We start from the raw sequence: 12,207 nt of genomic DNA on the forward strand, positions 1-12,207 counted from the left end.
CGACCACGTCCGCGAGACGTTGTTTGGCCTCTGCAACTTCTTCGACGTCATCTCTAGGAAGTCCATCGGCGTTAAGCAGCTCAACAGGCTACAAGAAGAGATCGTCGAGATACTATGCGAGCTCGAGATTTACTTCCCGCTGCCGTTCTTCGACATCATGGTGCATCTGCTTGTCCATGTAGTGGATGACATCATCCACCTCGGGCCGACATTCCTGCACAACATGATGTCATTCGAAAGGTTGAACGGTGTCATCAAAGGATTCATTCGCAACAGGGCCCGTCCAGATGGAAGCATAGCCAAGGGCTTTCTCACCTACGAGTGCATCTCCTTCGCCGTAACTACCTAAGCACCGAGAACGAGGATGTCGGTCTCGCCCACCAGAAGCACGTCGGCAGGCTAGCAGGGGTTTGGTCACCGCGAGGGCTACCGCGCAATGCATGTCGGCATCGCCGGTCGACACGCCGACTTTGACAGGCACACCGAGTCGCGCTACAACACATAGAATTGGTCAGCCCTTGGGTGGATAAGCACAAAAGCTTAATCGAGCAGAAGTTCATCGACCTAGGACGGCCGAGGAAAACAGGGGACGTTACGAAAGAGCACAACTCCAACTTCACGGGGTGGTTCAAGAAAAGGCTCACCGGAAAGTCCCGCACCGATGCCTTCTACCGAAGAGCAGTAAACTCATATTCTCCCTGTCGCAGGGACCCGGGCACAACGTAAGGACCTATCAGTCGTACGACATCAACGGCTATAGATTCTACACCGAGGAAAAGGACAAGAATAGCGAATATCAAAACTCAGGAGTAACTATGCTATCCTACACCGATGACAAGACCGATGTCAAGGAAAGATTCTACGGAAGGATCGAGGAGATTTGGGAACTCGACTACGTTGGAGTGACGATACCGATGTTCCGTGTGAGATGGGCCAAGAGCGTCGAAAAAGATGGACTATATTTCACCACCATGGTTATACCCGATGCCAAATCGAAGACCCCTCCGCGAAAAATGAGCCGTGGGTGCTCGCTAGCCAAGTTGAGCAATGCTTCTTCATTACCGACCCGTCAAAGCCCAGCCGTGTGGTCGTGAGGAGGGGTAAGAGGAGCATCATCGGAATGGAAGGAGAAGCCGACAAGCAAGACATCGACAAGAACGGCGATCCGAAGATCGAAGAGGAATTTGACAAGTACTTCGACAAGCCTACTACTTATTCAAAAGTAAGAAGGAAGACCACCCTACCGGCTAAAGGTTGCCCGTACACGAGAAGAAATCTCAAGGTGGCCGGGCTAAAGTATTCAACAACCGCGATGAAGAAGGGCAAGAACATTGTCAAGAAACGCTAGCTAGCCACCGATCGGAACCGAGAAGTTCAATTGTGGCTTTTTTTTGTGTACTATGTACTTTGGCAAAAACACATGTGTGTATATGTGTGTGTATGACACACAAGCATCCATACATGCATGTGTGTGTGTGGATGTGTGTATATTGTGATTTTTTTTTGAATTATCTATATTAATTAACTTGCATAATTGAACCTTCATTTATTTCTTGGAATAATACACTAGGAATGTATTAAAGGAAATACTATTAAACATTAATAAAAATCACAATGGCTAAGTGTGTGGAATGATGCAGGGATTTACAAATATGGCTAAGTGTGGACTTTCTGTGGCGCACCAAAGCCAACATGCGCCACAGAATTTAAAGATTCTGTGGCGCATGTTGGCTTTGGTGCGCCACAGAAAGTCCACACTTAGCCATATTCCAGAACCCACAGTTACTCTGCGCCACACGGTTAAAGTGTGGCCAAAATTCTGTGGCGCACCACAGCCTACATGCGCCACAGAATTTCAAGATTCTGTGGCGCATGTGGGCTGTGGTGTGCCACAGAATTTTGGCACTTAGCCATATCAAGTCCCCTCTTCCTCGCGTCCTCACTTTCTTCCCCAACACACACCCGCCGCTTCCCTAACCGCCGCCCAGAACCCTAACCCGCGCCGCCGCCTCGTCGACGACCACCACGCCGCCGCATCTCTCACCTCGCCGCCGCTGCCGCCCACGCCCAGAGGAGCCCGCCGCCCGCGCGCAGAGGGAGCGCGAGGAGCAGGAGGACCACCGCGCCCACGCCCAGAGGAGCCCGCCGCCGCTGCTCGACGGCCACCGCGCCCTCGCCGCGCCCTCGCCTCGTCGACGGCCACCACGCCCTCGCCGCGCCTTGCCCGACGCCCCCTTCCCTGGTGAGCTTCCCCTCTCTCCCCCTCCCCTCTCCCCTCTCTCCCCCTCCAAATTGAAACATGGATTGCTCTGAATTCTAGTCCCTCAAATCTAAATTGTTGTTGCATTGTAAAATACTCTCTTCTTGCATAATGTAACCAATGTGATTCTGATTACCTAACTATCCAATTCATGGATGCTTTGCGCGCACATGGCTCCCCTTGGAAGTAAAATGCTTTATATGTTCATGCATTGAAATCATGTAGTAATAATTAGTTGATGCAGTAGGTTAGAAATTGCAAGCAAGCAAGCAACCTAGTACATAGAATTTATACTGATAAAATGGGGATAAAATCTTCTCTTGCAGAGAGGTTAAAGGCACTGAATTTATACTGAATTTATGCTTGATGTTTGCTCTTGACAATCACTGTTACTGACATGTTTCTAGACATTCTCTGATAGGCTACAGGAGCAAACTGAATTATAAAATGAGCAAATAAAATGAGCAAACAAAATTTCTAGACATTCTCTGATAGGCTACAGTATTTCTGATATGCTACAGTACACAAGCAAAAATGCAAGTCTGATATGCTACTGTACACACAAGCAAATATCATGTGTTTGTTAAACCCAGCCAGTGTTGTGGGTGGGTAGCATCATGCTTGCATCATGTAATGCTTGCATCAATTGTGTATGTGTGTATGTCATGGATTACCATTTATGTGTAGCAATACTGGTTCCATGAACTGAATATAATGTTCTGCATTTATAGTGTTAACTGAATTCCATTGAAGAGTTAACTGAATTCCATTGAAGAATATAATTACTGTGATTATATATGTCTGGTTGGCAGTAGCATTTTTAATTCATCATGTCACTTCATTTCTATACTGATAGTGGCAGTAGCTAGGTTAGTTTATTGCAAGTAAATTATACTTGTAGCCATTTCTATACTCATTGCTTCCATGATCATCCCATAAAATGCTACAGTTACTAACCAGAGAAGTGCCTTTGCTTATTTTATGAATGGTTTTTTCTCATACTTGGTTTTTTCTTAATGAGTAACAAGCAAGCAAGCAATGAGTAAATCAAGCAAGCAATGGTTTTTTCTCATACTTGGTTTTTTCTCAATTACTAACCAGTATCTAAGCAAGCAAGCAAGCAATGTGTAAATCAATGGTTTTTTCAGCATATAGAATGTTCAGACTTGAGGACTTGTGAAGTCAGTGCCTTTGTCATTCTTTGATTCAGCATATACTAGAGCTATTTTCTTTTCATTACTGGCTATATATTTTGGATACAGATGGATCCAGCTTTGTAAGAAATTATAAACCAAATATGTTCAGACTTGAGGACTTGAGGACTTGTGCTGTTCAGACTTGAGGACTTGAGGACTTGTGCTGTTGCTTGTGCTGTTGCATGTTGCTTGGCTGTTGCATATACTTGTGTTGTTGCTTGGCTGTTGCATGTTGTTGGTGGCTGCTGTTGTTGCTGGTGGTATGCATGCTGGGTGTTGTTGGTGTTGCTACATGCTGGTGCTGTTGGTGGTATATTTTTATGTGAATTGCTGTTGTGTATGGACCTGGTGGTATATTTTTATGTGAATTGTTGCGGGGACTTCAAATGAGCTGCCCATTTCTCCCGAAACGTTGATTCACTTCCGTTTCGGTTGAGAAATGGGGCTCCTATGTCCAAAAATTAGCAAAGGTCATGCCGAATTTTCCGGCCGACAATTGTACTAATAGATTTCATCCTCTTCTTTATAGAAATTGCAAATATGTCGGCCGACGACAACGTGGCCGGCACTTCTAAGGCCGCCATGACCCTCGAAGAGGAAGCCGGAGCGGCGAACGTCGAGTTCCGGGAATTCGGCCCCTCCCGGCGACAAGAGGAGGAGGAGGTGGACTTGGCGGCGGAGGAAGTCGGAGCTGACCGTCGGATGACCGAAGCCGGGGAGGAGGAGGAGTATGAACCCACCACCGACGGCGCCGCCCACACGGGGGTGACGGCGTCGGGGAGGCCGACGGCAGCGGCAACCCGGCTCGCTAAGAAGAAGAAGAAGCCGCGGAAGGATCGGAAGCCGACGGTGCTCGCCAACACCACCGGCGAGATCACATTGGTCTCCGAAAGTGGGCAACCACAGGAGCCGGAGGCTGTTGCCGCTGGGTACGGCATGCAACTCGGGTGCATTGTCCGGGAAAGCATGTCGATCAACACGGTGAAAATCCGAGGTGAAGGCAATGAGCATTTGGTCGAGCTCGCCTTCGAAGCTTCACCGACGGTACAAGTTCCCGGCGCCATACAATAACTTGGAAAGATCCAACCCGGTGAATAAATTGGCCATCACGAAGATGAGCAACGCCCTGAGCAGCTGGAAAAGCCGGGTGAAGGCCAAGATCGACAAAGGTGAAAGCTTTGAGAGTATTAAGAAGGGTGAGCCGATGCTCGATGAAGCAGAGTTCCAGATATTCAAGGAGCGGCTGGATAGCGACGATGCGAAAGCATGGACGGAGTGGGGTAGACAAATGCATGAGCTCAACTTAGGAGCACATCACCTTGGAAGCGGCGGTTATAGAGGAAAGATTCCCATTTGGGAAAAGGAGGACGAAGAACTTGCACGTGCTGGGAAACCGAACCCATGGTTGAAAATTACGGACCTGCAGGTGAGGTACTTTGTCCGGGCCCGCTACACTCTGGACAGGAATACAATGGAATTCGTTACCGAGCATGACGACGTGAGGAAGTTCGAGGAAAAGCTGGTAAGGGAATTTACTCGCGCGGTCCATTGCTGCACATATTACATATATGACGTGAATGCAATGCCCTAAATGTGTTCACCCTATCCTTGTCCGCAGAACGAGCAGTTGGCGAAGGCCGATCTCCCCGAGGCCGAATCGTCGTCCCAGTGGCTCGACGGAGCCGTGGGACACGCCTTTCAACAGGGCGTTGAATATCCTCAAGGAGAGGCCAAGTATCCAAGACGCCGACGTCGGCCGGACGTGTCCGCGGCTTTGGTACAAGCATGAAGTTTCGCGAGTACTACAAAGAGGAAAACAGCAAGAAGAGAAGGAGGAGCGCGATGTCGGAAGAGGATAAAGCCGAGGTGGAAGAGCTGAGGAAGAAGGTCTCCATGCTCGAGGAAAAACGGGCAAACTCGATGGACAAAGATGAGGTGGACAAGCTTTTCGAGAAGAAGCTCCGCGATTTCCTGCCCCCTCGGGTCATCGAGGGGATAGCTACGTGGAATGCGGCCGGTCGGGTGGGGTCGATAAAAGTGCCTAGCGCCGGGGCCAGCAACTCGATCTTCAACGCGTCGCCATCTCCGGATCTGGTTACCCCGCCGCCCACCATCGCCGCGGGGCAGCCGATGGAGTTGGATGAACCGGTGCCCCCGCTGATCCTCGCCGAGGCTACCAAGGCGCAGCCGGCGGCGGCGGTGCTTCATAATGCACCCGAGCCCCCGAAGATTGATAGGCCGGCCGCCACTGTCTCCACATTAGCACAGCTCAACGCCATCACCAAGGTACTTAACTAATTAGTTATTCCATGCCATCTCCTTCATGCGTTTTGATACCCGGCTATCTAATTAATGATGCCCAACATTACTCGAGACACTCCTTGCGTGCTCCTTCAACCGCGCGCCCGGCGGCGAGTTGAAGGATGTTGCCACGGGAATGATCATACAACCGAAGAGCACCACGTTGCACACCGTGGCTATGGACGCCAACGTCCCGAAGGTCACTTTGGGTCGGGTGTTGCCGGGGTGCGAAGACATGGACCCCCAATACAGCCCGAGGGAGCCGACGAGCACCTCGACGCTTGAGAACTGCCATGGCTATACCATGGTATGGCCAAAGACCCGCATCCGTCTTGGGGGTCGCTCCACCGGCGCCTCCTCGATCATCCGGCAGCCGATCGTCCGGCCGCCTGCTCGGAGGGCAGCTCCTCCCGTCGTCACCGCCACAACAAGCCGCCACAAGAAACCGCCGGGAGAGTCTCGCCTCAACCGCCACCGGCGGAGCCTAAAGGCAAGGCCGCCGCACCGCTATCGCCCATCCCATCACCCAACGAAGATGACATCGATGATGATGGGCCGGTAGACGTCGATGCCTACCTCAACACCGGCGCCGACATAGATGATTTGTACATGGCGGGCGCGGATGAAGAAGCATACCGCGCTCGCGACGAACCAGCTGGCCCACCCAAGGCAACCAAACATCGCCTGGTGTTCCGCGGCTTCTCTCAAGAGACGCCTCCGGCAGCCGATACACAAGAGCCAACCGCCGCAAACATCTTCAGCCCCAATACGCTGATCAACAAGGTCAACGAGCAGTTTGAAGCGTCAGGGCCGTTGCTCCGAAGAAGCCCCGTAAAAGACCTAGTAAGAACAAGGAGAAGTCTGCGAGCCAGCCACCTCCGACGATCCGTCATCGGGACTTTATGGTACCTCCCAGCAAGGATGGCTTGACCAGAATGCATGAAGCTGGCAAACCAATACTGGGTCCGGAGCTGCAACACCTTGCTTCCGGAGCTATGCTGCCTCTCGCAGACAGTATCCCGGTCCTAGAGAGTATCCTTCTTAAGGACAAAGATCCAAATTACCCGGTCTTCACGATCAAGGTGCCAAGAGATGTGGGCTTCGTCACTGATGCCCCCGCGGATATATTCTTTATAGCGTACGAGGACATCTTCAAGCTATTCCACGCGAGAAGGCTGGACTATAACTTGGTCCGCCTATTCACGCTCAATCTGGCGATGAAGATCAAGAGAGAGAGTACCCCGGACGTCGCGATAGAGGATCCCTACTACATGCGTGAAAGCCAGTTGAACTTATCAGCGGTGCGGGCACGGGCTTCGTTGTACCTACGTGAAGTGCTTCTTGGACAACAAGAGGAAGGACAACATCCTCTTGGCTTACTTTCCCGAGTAAGTACACATCCGCTAGCCCCGTAATAAATTTCTTTTCCATTGCTCATTTCCAACCTCGATCCAAATTTGTGTTGCGCGGAGACACGCACTCGCGTACTCATCTCCATTGCCCCGAAGTTTTCTCTTGCCACCTATTTCGACTCGGGGAGTGCGAAAAAGAAGAACTACGCCAGAATAAGGGGTGTGCTAGATGATGCTCTCGAGGGCTACTTCAAAAAGGGAGGCGCCTTCAAAGAAAAGGCGGAATGTTTCGAGGATGATGGTAAACACAAGTTCAAGCACGTGTTCGAGTTCCCCGTGTCAAGCAGCCGGAAAACAGCACTCCGGACGCCTTCTATGTCATGCATCACCTAAAAGGGTTTGTCCGGGATAGCCGTAACTTGCGTTTACCATCCGCTCTCCGAGGATGGGCCGAAAAGTTGGCGCGGATCAACGATGATGACCTCGTAGAAGACTTCCAGGATACCAGGGTCAAGTTATCACATATCATCATTCAAGACGTCACCACAGGGGGAGGGCCCTTGCACCAGGGTAGAGCGTTATGCAAGAGGGACATCGAGCACCGCCTCAAAGCGCAGGGTGACACGAGGACGTGGATTACAAAAGATCTGTACAAGCCGTTCCCGGAGCCCTGCGAGCCTTGACTTAGTGTGTGATAAACTAGCTATCTTCATCGGTTAGTTTGTATATATATCGATGGACGTGGTCTTTTGTGTGGGTCGTAATTAAACTCTAAGTACTATGTTCATCGGTTTATGTGTATCGGTGGACGTCGTCTTGTGTGTGCGTGTCGCAAACTTATTGTTGCCGTGCTCAACTTTACTATATACTTTGGTCTAATATTTATCAACATATATATATATGCATGATGTACTAATATGATATACTAATATGCCCTTGTCAATAGAGATGCCGACGTACGTTGTGTACAAGGGTCGGGTTCCAGGTGTCTACGAGGAGTGGCAGGACTGTCTCGAACAGGTGCACAAGTTCAGCGGGAACAGCCTACAAGGGATACGCGACTAGAGAGGAGGCGGTAGCACAGATGGAGGGCACACGTGGGCAAGAAGAAGAACCGGCTGAAGTTCTTGGTCCCCTTCTTACTCACCGCCACCGCGGTTGTACTCTACTTTACTTTAGTCTAGGTGGCCGGTGACGATGCATGTGCATATGAGACGAGATGAACACATGTATGTGTATGCGACGATCAAACACATTTCTACTTGTGTAATTTGGATCTAAATGATGTAATGATGAAGACTTGTGTGTATCATGTCATTTGTGTGTCATTTGTGAGTAATTCTGTTATTTCTGAATGTGCTATGTATTTCTTGTATATATCTGTATATTTCCTGTGAAATACCACTATATACTGCAGAAATGGAAAAAATTCGAAAATCCAAAAATTAACATTCCGTGGCGCATGAATCGGCAGTGCGCCACAAAAACTTATAAATATTCTGTGGCGCATGGAGATGTAGTGCGCCACAAAATCTAGCGCCAAATTCGTGGCGCACGATCAATGGTGCGCCACGAAGTCTAAGATTCGTCGGCGCACCGAACAGCGTGCGCCACGAATTCCAAACTTCTGTGGCGCACCCGCTGCTGCGCCACAGAATTCTAATACTAGTCGCGTGGCAACTGTGGCGACGGCCATATGCGCCACAGAATCAAAATTCGGTGCGCCACAGTTAGCCCTTTTTCCACTAGTGCGAAACCGGATGATATTAAGGCCCGACTACAACTCTCACTCTCATACAAATATTTGTTAGGAAAAAATAGTTACGGGCTGTTGCCACCGAGTCGTGTCCCACAAACAATTTATGGCAAAAGCATCACATCAGTCGATTGGGAACGCCGCCGCGTGGTTTGATATTTGGGGAATGGCCATTCCCAACCGAGTCCGCTAACATTAAAATGGTATCCGGCCTAGAATCAAAAAGATAAAGCAAAGATCAAATCATACATGGATATACCTTTTGAGCCACGGTTTTGTCACCAAGGTCTAGTTGCCCAATGGTAATGCTAGGTCGTACCAAACTTCTTAAGCCTTTCCTTCGCATACTTTCCTTATAAGATGAAGTTGTCATTGTCGAGTTGCCTTACTAGGAAGCCTAGAAATTACTTGAACTCCTCATCATGGACATTTCAAATTTCCTAGTCGTGAACTTTCAAAAGCTTTGTTAGATCTTTCATTAGCTCCACCAATATAATATCACCAACAAAGATTTGACTTGTGAAAGGAGTAAAGAAGAGAAACATAGTCTGATACCTATCAAACTCAGAATCGACTTGAACAAAGCGTTCACCGCACTCCATCATTTGGCATAGAAAAGGCTAAAGCGGGAACTTCTTTGATCGGCACAAATTAGTTCATAAGGAACCCAGCCTATGATTAGCTACGGGCTTCTAAGCATAGCCTCGGGGGCTACCTAGGAGGAAAACTCTTCCGCAAAAGCAAAATGTAACTACATGCTTCTCAGTAGGGGCTAGCTGCGGGCTCAGCACAGTCGATGGAGGAATTCCCTCAAAGTCCTCAGCATTAGGAGCGTCGGGGACGTTGTTTTGCACTTTTGCTCTGGTCAATTTCGTCGCTCTTTCTATCGACTTCTTAGTCTTGCGAAGCAGCGCCAGTGGCCTTGACTGGAGAAGTTACTCATCTTCCTCTTCCTCAGCCTTCTCTGAAGAGACTCTAATAGAGTTGCAAGTGAAGGAGATTGCGAATCTACAACAAGTGAAATGAAAAGAGGTAACACAACTAGGTTACTGACGAGATGATGATCGTGGCTTTATGCATCCAGTCCGAGACAAGAGGCGACTGGCTCTGAAGTCATAGACTCGTGAGGTTCTGTAGTAGCGTCGTTCCTAGGGTCTTCACGACTACAGGAAGTCAAGGAGGAGGAGTGTGCGGTGTTCATTAGTACTTGGAAATACATCTTTAAGGTTTGCTTTTGCAGCCTTATGCAGTGAATTAGTGTTTGTTCTCCAACCGGAGAGTCGTTCAAAGTAGCATAGTGAAGTGCTTATATTTATATTCCTTTATGATATCATTATTGAAAGTGACCACTAGTGAAAGTATGATCCCTAGGCCTTGTTTCCAAACATCGAATCACCGTTTATTTACTGTTTTACTGCATGTTTACTTGATGTCGTATTTATTTCAGATTGTTATTACCACTCATATTCATCCATATCACTTGCATTTTACTATCTCTTCGCCGAACTAGTGCACCTATACACCTGGCAAGTGTATTGGGTGTGTTGGGGACACAAGAGACTTCTTGTATCGTAATTGCAGGGTGGCTTGAGAGGGATATCTTTGACCTCTACCTACTTGAGTTCGATAAATCTTGGGTGATCCACTTAAGGGAAACATGTTGTTGTTCTACAAACCTCTGCACTTGGAGGCCCAACACTGTCTACAAGAATAGAAGCGTGCGTAGACATCATTCCCCAACGGTGTGCAATATACGCTCATGACTTGGCATCTGACCTGACACATAGAGAGACGCTGCTAACCTCATATACACCTTCTCCGCTCCTGCCTCTTCACCGTATATAGGTATTTCCAAAGGACCAATTGGAATGGATGCCGAGGTAGCACTCACACACCTTGATGAAACACACGATGTGGAGGATGGTGTTCTGCGTCAGCTGGTGCAGCAGAAGGCCGTATACGAAGAGGATCCCACGAAGAAACTCGGGCAGGGAGATACAAGCCACGGTCGGAAAAAAAGCGGCAAACACAACAATCAAACCAGCCTCAACATGCTAACATGAGACCTAGCTTCGCATATAAAATCCATGAGGGGCGCTAGGCAAGGGAGAGATAAGAAATACCAAACCCTAGTTACGCTAGATCAAGCTCACCATATCCATCACGGCGACCTTCGTAACCTCATGAATAATACGAGAAGACAAGCAACACGTAGGGTTTCTCCTGCGTAGGCCTGAAGTTGGGTAAAACTCGCCTGGTTTCCTGTGTGTTGTGCTTGTACGGCGTCGAAACCACCAATACGCTTCTTCCCCAAAGTCCAAGTACATCACGTATGGGTATTGCCATTGTTACCCCACGTCAAGATGAACCCTCGCACTTCTATGATTTGAAATAAAGATTTGAGATGTTTAACTATAACATGTGAAAGTGGTGGTTATGTTCAATGATGTTGTATGTTGTGCACCATGCAATATTTTCCATTAGGGAGGTATGTGGGTGTAAAGTGATAGAATCCACTGCCTCTTTTAACCATGTTTCAACGAGGGGTACAAGGTACAAGAGCCTATGACCATAGCCTCGAGGGACCCTTAATTAGTGGACTTGCGCAACATGTGATGAGATAAGGTAGTGGTTATGGAGTGTGGAATAGTGCTTCTGGGAGCATCTTTATTCGAGGCTGTCCTCACTTCACACATGCAACAAAAACATATTAAATCCTAACCAACTTAACTCATGCTAGTGGCCAATCCGGAACTCCCCGAGAACATTTCACACCCATGGAGCTTCAAGTACTTTATAGCATTAGCACCCTCTCGTTTCTCTTTACAGTTTTATTTACTATTACGTTATTACCTTTCAAATCACTTTTGTTTACCTTGCCTAGAGGGTTAAGAATAGCTCTTAAATACATTATTCTAGTGAAGATGACGAGAATCAATAAAACCATGACCAATCAGCTCCACTGTGGATTCGATACTCTTACTTTTAAAAACTAGCTACACGCGATCTGTGATCAATCAGCATCAGATAGATCATGTTATTGATATTAGATCGAGACAACTTATGCTTGAGCAGGTAAAATATGGCATTCCCAAGCCGTTATCGCGCTCGGATCACAACTTCACCAGCAGCCATGCATACCCCATAGTTGATGCCAAATGTAGTGGTATCTCCACAACATTGGCACTCAAGGATTACTTAAGCGAGATGAAAGTCTGAGGCATGATACAGTGGAGATCCAGAATGAGATTGGCACGCAAGGTACACATGTTCGGGCCCCATAGTGGAGGTAACACTCTACTTCTGCTTTGTATTTTTTTCTGTGTATCATGATGATTATAT

Source organism: Lolium rigidum, chromosome 1 (assembly GCF_022539505.1).
Source record: "Lolium rigidum isolate FL_2022 chromosome 1, APGP_CSIRO_Lrig_0.1, whole genome shotgun sequence".
NCBI classification, from domain to species: Eukaryota; Viridiplantae; Streptophyta; class Magnoliopsida; order Poales; family Poaceae; genus Lolium; species Lolium rigidum.